The sequence below is a fragment of the Diceros bicornis genome, chromosome 2 (genome assembly GCF_020826845.1).
Source record: "Diceros bicornis minor isolate mBicDic1 chromosome 2, mDicBic1.mat.cur, whole genome shotgun sequence".
NCBI lineage: Eukaryota > Metazoa > Chordata > Mammalia > Perissodactyla > Rhinocerotidae > Diceros > Diceros bicornis.
Genome location: NC_080741.1, coordinates 75,420,536 through 75,432,675, shown reverse-complemented (window position 1 = coordinate 75,432,675; position 12,140 = coordinate 75,420,536).

The following is a 12,140-nucleotide window of genomic DNA, read 5'->3' as shown; positions in this document are numbered from 1 at the left end:
TCAATAAAGCAAATGAAAAATATTAAGAAAGATCCATCATAACACTGTGATAACACTTAGCACACATTTATAAAAAGAATTGTAATCATTAAAAAAAAAATACACACCTAACACTATGTACTATAGATAAAAATCACCAAGCACTTTTTAGACATGGAATATTTACACAGAACTTAAAACAAAAAAAAAAGAACATTGCTAAGGGTGTATCACTGCAATCCAGATTTCGGCTTTCAGTTGTAAAAACACATCTATTGCAAATGTTCTCAAAGCAGGGCCCAGAGACCTCTGGGATCCCTGAGACCATTAGAGGAGGCTGCAAAGTCAAAATTATTTTCATAATAATACTCAGACATCATTTGCCTTTTGTAACTCTCATTCTCTTAGAAGTGTTTTCCAGAGGCTATGTGATGTGTGATGACATCATCTCTCCGACAGCTAACGGAATATATGCTTGAGTATTCCCGAGTCTTTAAGTGTTCTCAGTTTTAATTTCTAATATATTAAATACTGGTAGATATAACCACAGAACCAAAAACTTTTTGTGATCCTCAATAATTTTTAAGAGTATAAAGTGATCCTGAGACCAAAGAGTTGAGAACCACTGATATAACAAAATGAGAAAATAACTTTTTAGAAATCAAGGCACTAAAACATTAATCATTAGTAACAAAGCTTTGAATGTTTTACACTACACTATATAAGAAATTTAAAACTTCTGAATACTGCTTAAAGGTTTCTGTTGATTTTGTGGAGCTGTGAGGAATACTATCTGAAAGAATATATCAAAATTATTTAGTAAGTTCTTAAGAAAACAGTTTCAATGAATAATATTTACATAAAAATCTTACTGGATTTTTACAGACAGTGCAATGCTAGGGAGAAAGTCTAGAGTTTCAGCCAAAATTTTCCAGAAATTTTAATTTGAGGCTAAGTCAGCATGTTCAATTATCTCTGGATGATTCAAAAAAGGTATTAATGAAGTTCTCACTATAATTTTTTCTTATATGCTTTCCATTTATTATCATACTTCAATATGCAGCATGTAGAAAATTATATAATATACCTCAAGAGCTCAGAATTGAAAAAATGAAAAATGGAAGAAGATATGAGCAGCATTTCATAGTTCTAGAACTGTAAAAGCAGTTTGGAAACTATCAAACTTTATTTATTCACCATGATAGAAATTGTGAAATGGAACAATTAAATCTAGGAAGTAAACTGATTTTTTTGGAGATGTGGCTTTAATAAAGAATGTTCAAGTAGAATTCTCTTTAGCTCCTTTAAGAAATGTCTCCCATTATTATAGTTAACACATTATTGTGACAACAATAAAAGTGATTTATAAAGCTAAACAGAGAAGCTGAAAAGAGAAGAAATAAAAATGAAGAAATATGATATACCATTAGAAATAAAATAAAGTGTCAATTTCAAGAGAAAAACCATTAGATGTGAAAATGCATTTGTTTTTTGCTGATAAAAGTGAAAGACATAATGAACTCTTTAAGTTCTTTCAATTTATTGAATCCTAAAACTCGGTCAAATGATATTTGCTAAGCTCCATGGACTGGAAGTGATCAAAAATGAAATTAAGCCAACTTATTAAATATGACATTCCAATAAATTATTTTCATGATTTACTTGATAACACTGATACTGAATATATAGAAATCTCAGATGGTATTATAAGAGTTAGAAAAAATTAATGTAAATTCTGTTAGTTCAGCAGAAGCTGGGAAAAAAATTTAGACATGAACAATATCTTTGACCTAAATAAAATTTTCTATTTATTTAGACTAGAAATCAGTTCACCTTTTTGGAAAACTAACTGGCACTATCTACCAAAATGTAAAATGCATATCTTTTATTCTAACAATTCTACTTCTAGGATTCTGACCAACAAAATACTCTCACTTATATAAAAAGATACATGTTATACATATAGGGATATTTATTAAGACATTATTTGTAATATGAAAAGCTACGAACAACCTAAATTCCACCATTAAGGAAAATAGGTTAAATAAATTATAGTAGATACATCCAATGGAATTCTAGCAACCATTAAAAAGAATGAGGTAGGGGGCCAGCCCGGTGGCACAGCAGTTAGGTTCACACGTTCCGCTTCTGCTGGTTCAGATCCTGGGCTCGGGCCTACTCACCGCTCATCAAGCCATGCTGAGGCGGCGTCCACATAGAAGAGCTACAACTATGATATACAACTATGTACTGGGGCTTTGGGGAGAAAAAAGAAAAAGAGGAAGATTGGCAACAGATGTTAGCACAGGGCCAATCTTCATCAAAAAAAAAGAATGAGGTAGTCTACAGGTCATACTGACATAAAATGATCCCATTTTGGGGAGGGAAAAAGGTATATATATGTGTATACAGATGTTTATACATACGATGAAAAGTTTTAGAAATTAACTTTGAGACAGGATGGAAGTGAGAGAGAGACTTTTGGTATTTTGCATTAATTGAATTTTTACAAGTATATATCACTTTTTATTTCATGAAAAGAAACATATGTACATGTGCATCAGCCACTAAGATATTTTCTATATACTTATTTTAAAAGTCTGGAAATTCTCATACTACAATATTAATAATGATTAACTTGAGGGGAAGGAGTAGAATTATGAGCAATTTTAACTTTTTTCTTTTTGTTTATCTTCCTTTTCTAATTTTTCCACAACATGCATAATACTTGTAAAATTAGAAAGTACTAAAATCACTAAATATAATTTTTAATGAAAAAATTAGAAGTCTCCCAGATACACTGACTGAAAAAAGCAAGATGCAATGTAGTAATATGATCTTATTTTCATAAAACAGTGACCCTCTTAGTCTTGCATATTTGAATAAATTAATATGTATATATGTCTTATAGAAACATATCCTTTAAAAATATATAAGGATATATACTAGGTAGCATCTGGTAGGGGGTTGGGGAATTAGAGGGAGGAGGTAGAGGAAAGCTAGCAGAAACAGAAAAGATACTTTTAGAAATAGGTATATGATTACATTTGTATATTTAGATAAAATGATGGAGAAAAAAATACAAAAGCTTTTAAGGAGAAAAAAGGCCACCAAAAACCTTTGTTTTAAATGACTGAAACTATAGGTTGCCAAACTGTTTTGGTTCATTGTGACCTTTAATGTCTGACTAATTTTTTCATGATGTCCCTAGGACAGAAGAAATACATAAAAGCTCTGTTAGATCCAAACAACTTAATAACTATTTATGTCTCAACCACTTAACAGACATTTGAAAAGATAAGTCATATAAATTGAAAAAAAAATTTATTTTATTCTTAACCGCATTTCCCTATTAACGGAATGCATGTGCCTATAGTCACTGCACAACTTCTCAAACCTTGGAATCAGGTTGAACGCTGTCACTCTCATTTCCTGTTCTACTTTGATTGTCATTGTACTTGCTTTGTATCACAGTAATCACCAAAAAGCCAGCTTCACAAAGATATGACCTAATGAAAAGGAATGTAGCACTATCCAATGTTGAAAATGTGAACTCTCCCAGGGCTAGTAATTTGCACAGATGTTGAGTATCACTGTTTCCCTTAAATATCCTGCAGTACTCCTGTGAGTTCCCTCTGGTGCCCCAAGGCACCTCAACGCATTTTGGGAACAAGAGATTTAAAGCATAGAGTGCTTTTCCTTGTCACCTCAGTTAATTATGCTTTAGCCAGTTGTTTATGCTTTAAAAATTCCATTATCATCAACTAAGCAAAGCTTAAAGTAAATTAGCAAATCCTCCAGTATAGAGAAATAGGATGTTTTTGAAGCCTTTCTGATAATTCATGGATTTGGATAATTCATGCTGCTGCTCTGACATACATGCTTCCTTTTCTCCTCGTCTTCTGAGCTCCCTTTCCCAACTCTACAGTGGCATGAAAAATTTAAAGATGATTCAATGTAACAGCAAAATAATGACCCCTGAGATTTCAGGTACCTGCTATCTTCAATAGAAGTCTATGACCATTTAGATCTATCTCACCAGAAAACACCTAGGGAAGATGAAGAATATACAATGATATAAACCAAGTTCTTAATTGCTTCATTGTTGATGCATAAATGCCAGGTTCCTAACTCAGTGAATATACCTGAGCAGTATGCAAATAGTACTGACAAGTGGAAAAACTATGCATGGACAGAATTTCCCTCTTGGCATAACATAAAAATATCAGCAGCTTTAGGCAAAGAATTAAAAAACCAAAATTATTGTTTTGTGTGTCTTTCCACCTAAAAAATAAATATTCTAAAGCCTTGGGGTGGATGTGAAAGGATTCTGAAAGGATTACTCTGATTGGCCTCCATCCCAAAACAGTTAGCTAGCCATTCCTGTACAGTTAGCATCTAGTTAGTCCCTCTAACCTAGCTTAGTATTGCAATATAATCATCTCACTCAAAAACTAGAAGTTATGCAGCTATTTCTAAACAAAATTTAATTTCCACCTACGAAGGAAGACGGTTTTGGAACTTTGCACACATCCTTTTACTTTACTCCATCCTCATTTACTGTTTATCTACGAGAATCAAGAAGGACCTCACGCCCACAGTGTTATTGTTCTTTCTACCAACTCTATCTCATTATTCATTGCTATCCAGGTTTTTCTGCTACAGTACAGAGCATAAGTTTCTCCTAGAGGGCTGTAATGACATCACATTCAGAGGGAGGGCTATTTTAACCTTACCCCAGTCAAACCAGAACTGAAGTAGATTAAAAACAACTTGGGGGGGGGGGGGGGGCCGGCCCGGTGGCGCAAGCGGTTAAGTGCGCGCGCTCCGCTGCGGCGGCCCGGGGTTCGCTGGTTCGGATCCCGGGCGCGCACCGACGCACTGCTTGGTAAGCCATGCTGTGGCGGCGTCCCATATAAAGTGGAGGAAGATAGGCACAGATGTTAGCCCAGGGCCGTCTTCCTCAGCAAAAAAAGAGGAGAATTGGCGGATGTTAGCTCAGGGCTGATCTCCTCACAAAAAAAAAAAAAAAAAAAAAAAAAAAAAAAACAACTTGGGGATTGGGTGGAGATGGGGAGGAGGATAATGAGAGAAAGGAAGCCTGCAAAACTCAGACTGGAGGTGGTGAAAGAGCAGCTGGAGGCCAGTACTCTCCCACCTGGGGATGGGGGCAGGAGTCTCCAGATCTCCTCTCCCTCATAGCACTTAACTGGCAGTTTCCAGTTCCCAAAATGCATCCCACATTTCCTGCCTAATTAAATCTTCAGGCCTGTCCAATAAGACTGGTATTATTATCAGGTGAAGAAACGCTATGTAAGAGCAGGACCATATTGGGCCACTGTGGTGTAAACTGGTCATTCACAGATAGTGTGTTGAGGGTATGTTCTTGCATTACTGCTCCAACATTTAGAAACTTGAAATAAGACTGGAAAGAACCTATAAGACAGGGCTTAAGCTCTTGCCTTCAAGCAAGTATATGTCTTAATTACACCACTTCTGTTCTTGAAGATTTCCTGGGAAGCACCACCCTCCACATTCACCCTCCCTCCATCACCTATTCCAGAGCTGCTTCTGCTATTGTAGACTAGATTTACCATCTCTCTTAATTTAAATCCATTTTCTTTGGTGTTATCATCCATATGAGGTAAACCACATGGTTGTAAAGTTTCTAGCTGGAGCACTCTGTCAACTAAATGACCATTTAAAATAGCACCTAGCACAATGGCCACCACAGCAGGTGCTCAATAAACATGTGTTCAATGGCTAAATGAACAAATGCTAAAAAACAAGTATTTCTTATTATAAGTGACTTTAGCATCAAATAAATTGTGTTATCAATAAAAACAACACATTTTAAAACTTGTACTATAATTGGTCAAGTTGCATTTTTGCAACTATTGGCAGATCTAGATATAATGAGATCCAGATAAAAGATATAATAGGCAAATCATGACTGGCACACTGTAGCCATTCAAATCTGGTGAATGAATTTAAATTATGATGATTTTGATTTTTTAATCACAGTGAAATTTAAACATACCAAATTCTTAACTCTGACACAAATACAACAAGTCCCCAAGTTTAGTATCTCTGGACAGTGCTTTACATCTTTATCAAATTTATTCACTCAGTCACCTTAGAATTCCATACCTACTCAAGTTATACCTTTAACATGAATTTTTCTTAGACTGTATATAATCTAGCACATCATGGCAAAAGGAAGCATTTCTCTGAAACTCCTCATCACAATTCCTACAGGCTGGGGCCAGCCCCATGGCTTAGCAGTTAAGTGTGCTTGCTCGACTACTGGCGGCCCGGGTTCAGATCCCGGGCACACACCGATGCACCACTTGTTCGGCCATGCTGAGGCGGTGTCCCACATACAGCCACTAAGAAGGATGCGCAACTATGACATACAACTATCTACTGGGGCTTTGAGGAGGAAAAAGGGAAAAAAAGGAAGAGGATTGGCAATAGATGTTAGCTCAGGGCCGGTCTTCCTCAGCAAAAAGAGGAGGATTGGCATAGATGTTAGCTCAGGGCTGATCTTCCTCACAAAAAAAGAAAAAAAAAAAAAACAATTCCTACAGGCATTTTTGAACTCTTTCCTTATTTCAACAGAGAAAAACTTCCTGTCCAATTTATGTAAAATAGGGATTTTATCATTTTTATTTAAGTGAAGAAAAGCATAGAGTTATCCCACCACCTTGTGGACCATTAGGATATTGCTGCTTCAGAGCCAAAAGCACATTTTAAGAATGAGAAGATGTGGCGGCGGGGGCCGGCCCGGTGGCACAAGCAGTTAGGTGCATGCACTCCACTGTGGTGGCCCGGGGTTCGCCAGTTTGGATCCCGGGTGCACATCGACACACTGCTTGGCAAGCCATCCTGTGGTGGCATCCCACATAAAGTGGAGGAAGAGGGGCCTGGATGTTAGCCCAGGGCCAGCCTTCTTCAGCAAAAAAAAAAAAAGAGGAGGATTGGCAGATGTTAGCACAGGGCTGATCTTCCTCACACACAAAAAAAGAATGAGAAGATACATAACATTGAACAGTGGCTACTCACACTTTTCCCATCCCCTCCAGCTCCTCTGTCCCTAATTCCACATCTTCAAATCTTACCCGTTCCTCAAAACACTATTTAAACGTCCCCATCACAGAGCCTTCTTTAAGTGCAAATTAAAATACAGGAAAACAGCTAAATGAAAATGTTTCTCTGTTCTAACCTTCTATGCTACTTTAGATGATTCTTCTTATTTTCTAGTTGGTCTTATCTCCCCTACTGGGAGATACCCGCTCTTACCAATAGCTTAATATTCAGAAATTTTGCAAGCCAATTGTTAAACTGATGGTAGCTTGAAATAGGCAATGGTAGGTATATTTACACAACAGAAATCAGGAAAAATCAAGACACTTTAAAAAAAATTATCAGCTTTAACTTCTCTACATCTTATTTTTTCTACACATAATATGTAGTGAGGAGAGGTGGCGATAGCTCCTACTTCACAGAATTATTGTAAGGATTAAACAAAATAACCCACATAAAAAGCTTTGTCCCAGGGCCGGCCCAGTGGCGTAGTGATTAAGTTCACGTGCTCCGCTTCCACGGCCCAGGATTTGCAGGTTCAGATCCCAGGCATGGACCTATGCACCTCTTATCAAGCCATGCTGTGGGAGGCGTCCCACATATAAAGTAGAGGAAGATGGGCACGGATGTTAGCCCAGAGCCAATCTTCCTCAGCAAAAAGAGGAGGATTGGCAATGGATGTTAGCTCAGGGCTAATCTTCCTCACCAAAAAAAGGCTTTGTCCCATGTCTGGCATATAGTGTGTGCTCACCAAATATTATAATTATTCCCCATAACCCATCACAGTGTCTTGCAAGTAGTAAATTCTCAATATACTCAATTGTTAAGTGACAAATAAAATCAAGAATTTCAATGGGAAATTTTAAGATATGTTAACACCTTGATAGTAGTCCCAGGTTAATAATAGGACAAACCATTACCAGAGACACAAACTCTTTATTTATAAATAATCCAGATGTTTTCTTTCTTTCCCTCTTCCTGCTCTAAATCAATATCTCTCTAGACAGATAGGTGAGTGGGTAGGTAGGTAGGTAGGTAGGCAGATAGATAGATATATAGATAGATACATAGATACATAGGTAGATAGATTTATCTATACCAAATCTATATTTATATAGAAAGAGAGATCTATATATAGATATATCTATATCTATAGACATAGATTTGGATATAGATATAGATACAGATCTTTGTCTCCTTATGCATTTCTCTCCCATTCTGATTTACTCTAAAGTGCCTTCCTTTCTCCTTCTTCTTTTTACTTTATTTCATAATGCAAAATAAATAATTTATGCCTCACTTTGTTCCAGAAAAGGTTTGCAGTGAATAACAGATAACTTGGTGCCATGTACAGAGAATAAACATTTTATATTTCTCCAAGGGAAGAAAATGAAGTAGCTTTTTACCACCTCTTTCATTGATCCCATGCTCCTGTTTGATTGGCCCTTGGCAGAAAATGGGTTCTTTATACTGACCTTTGGGGAAATACAAAATTAAGTTTCCAGGTACAAAGTTGAAAATCAAATTGCCAGGAATTCCAGACATTTTCCAAAAAGGGAAGCAAGAAATGCTCTTGTCCTTTACGGTTGATGTCACTCTCACATCTCTTCACCTACCTCACCCCATCCTAATATAGTGTTTCTTTAGATATAAGGCTGTTTCCAATAACTACCTATGTTTAAGATCTGCCACAGATTCATTTGCTTGCTAAAAAACAAAACCAAAGAATTGAAACAACTAATTAATTGCAAAAATAGACTTAAAATATGATTTACTCCAGATGGTTTGGAATAAAATTCCAATTGTTCAACTGTAAATTTAATCATCTAAAATAAATTTTTCCTTATCTATTATTAATTAGCACAAATATTGTTTTGAATGGAGGAAAAAATAAAGTATTGGATGGTAATATCTCTAAGATGATCATTTGCCCTAGAATATACAAATTCTGCCCATGATCATTTCTGGTTTAAAATACACACAGGCTGAAACAAATAACATGTCCACAAGGCATTGGTTAAATGTAAGGCACTTTGTGTGGTGGAATATCCACTTTGATGTTGGTCTTATCCAGGAATATGTGGATGACACAGTGTGTGACAAGAAGGGGCTTCCTCCAACAAGTGGAAATAAGGTAGGTGAGTCAGAAATTAAAATTCCAACTAATCTGAAGGCATCTATAAGATAAGGCAATATATTATATTTGATTCACCTCCTGGTCTGTTTCCAGGGGACACTGTCAACTGGAACGGATGATTGTTTTTCCCACCAGCTGTCATCACCAAGTTGGCTATACTTTGTATTTTCCCTTTGTGTTTGAAAGCCAGACCTAGAGTGGAGGGCTGGACTCAGTGCCAGAGCAAATAAATTTGTTGATAATTTAGATAAAATTTGTTGTCTCATCTGAAGAGGTACTGCCAGACGTCATTAAGGCAAAAGTCCCAGCAGCAAATACCTACAAAATCTGGGGTCTGGAAAGCATCATCTGAACTTCTTATTTAATTTACCAAGTAAAAACGAAAAAATCCACTTTGGGGAAAACTTTATTTAATTTGCTAAGAGGTGAAGAGAAGACTCACATATTTCACCTCCAGTAAGAAATTGTTTCCTGTGTCATCAGCCCTGTAATTTCCAGTCTCTGTAAAAAAACAAATTATATTCAATGTTCTTCTAAGCTGAGCTCACAGGTGAATTCCAGAACATGAAATTTAATCTTCCAGAGCTGAAACTTTACTAAAGCAAATAGGTTGAAAATATTTGACTAAAAAAAACTGCAAATTAAAATTACAAAGGAACAGCTAAATGAAAGGTGAGACTTTCCAACTGAAGAGATTAAAGCTAGAATCAGGATTAGAGAAGCGAATTCAGAGCTGCAAGATACGACCAGTCATTCATTAACCACATAGTGTAATTATAACATATGACTGAAAGTGGAAGAGTTAGAATGACACTGAAAAAAACCCTTCCACTATTGCAAAGAAAGTTTGGTCTCCCATAAAAATAACCTTCTGGCCTTCCATTCTGAAGGGGAAAGTTCTGGAATTCAAGGAGCCACCTATTTTGCCTCTCCTGAGTGGCACAGGAATAAAGCAATTTGTTGCCTCCATTTACTTATTAAAAATGCCTAAAAAATAAAGAGAGTAGAACTAGAAATCACTTCTATGGCCATTCACAAATTAATTGATGATTTTCTCTGCATTTTCATTACTACTGAGAGAAAGAGACACACTCATATATGCAATAGATTTCTATTATTCAGCCCCCTTTCTCAGGTAACTCAAAATTAGTAAAATTATAGTAATAACAGTTAATTGTCATAAGGCAGAGACCTCAGAAGCCTAATAGACTGTTCTCAGTAGTCATGCTCCAGGATTGATACCTAGCAGTGAGATCAAGATTTCTTTTGAAGCAGACTAATTACCCTGACTATTTTTACAAAGCCCAATGGCACAGCCCTTAAGAAAAACCTCTTTCAAATTACATAATGTATTTCACTACATAAATTACTGTACTTTCATATAAGATGAAAAATTGTATGTATTTTTTAATTTCATGATTTCTAATCCTTTATTTCCTCCACAGTGGCCAGAAGAAGGCAGTCTCTGAATATGGCTAAGGCTTGGCAACACAAACAGTGAGAAACTTTGTCTTCAGAGAAGCAGAGTTTCAGACCTGGACCCAAATCTCACTCTACCACTCATACATGTGGGGTACATGAAACAAATGACTTAATTTATATGAACTTCAGTTCCAAGATCTTGTGCAGTAGAGATAATATCGCCTACTTGATGGAACTATTGTGAAGATTAAATAAGAAATGTATGTAGTATTTAGTATAGAGTCTAGAAATGTGCTGTCCAATACAGTAGCCACTAGCTATATGTGGTTATTTTTTTTTTTTTTTTTGTGAGGAGATCAGCCCTGTGCTAACATCCGCCAATCCTCCTCTTTTTTTTTTTTTTTTTTTTTTTTTTTTTTGCTGAGGAAGACGGCCCTGGGCTAACATCTGTGCCCATCTTCCTCCACTTTATATGGGACGCCGCCACAGCATGGCTTGCCAAGCAGTGCGTCGGTGCGTGCCTGGGATCCGAACCAGCGAACCCCGGGCCACCGCAGCGGAGCGCGCGCACTTAACCGCTTGCGCCACCGGGCCGGCCCCGATATATGTGGTTATTTTAATTAATTAAAATCAATAAAATTTAAAATTTAGTTCTTCAGTCACACTAGCCATATTTCAAGTAATCAATAGTCACATGTGGCTGGTGGCTACTGTACTGAACAGCATAGGTACAGAATAGTTTCATCATCATAGAAATTTTTGGACATTGCTAGAGAATACAGTAATTGCTTAATAAATGTTCATTTGATCTGTCCGGCATTTTTTTCCTCCTCCTCACCAATTTCCCTAAGTTCTCAGGCTGCCCAAGGTATCTCATTATCAAGAAGGAAAGCAATATGATAAAACATACATGTATTTATCACTTTTTCACCCCCAGGAATACTGGAGTTCTAAAAGAGCACTGTGCTCTTTGACATCATTCTCAGCAGCACATTTTCAAATACCACGTCTGACCATGCAAGGGAAACGAAAGAAAGAAGAAACAAATGGGACTACATCAAACTCAAAAGCTTCTGCACAGCAAAGGAAACTATCAACAAAACAAAAGGACAACCTAACAATTGGGAGAAGATATTTGCAAACCATATATCTGATAAGGGGTTAATATCCAAAATATATAAAGAACTCATACATCTCAACAACAAAAAAACTAACAACCCAATTAATAAATGGGCAAAAGATCTGAACAGACATTTTTCCAAAGAAGATATACAGATGGCCAACGGGCACATGAAAGATGTTCAACATCGCTAATTATTAGGGAAATGCAAATCAAAACTACAATGAGATATCACCTCAAGCCTGTCAAAATGGCTATAATTAACAAGACAAGAAATAATAAGTGTTGGAGAGGATGTGGAGAAAAGGGAACTCTCATACACTGCTGGTGGGAGTACAAACTGGTACAGCCACTATGGAAAACAGTATGGAGATTCCTCAAAAAGTTAAGAATAGA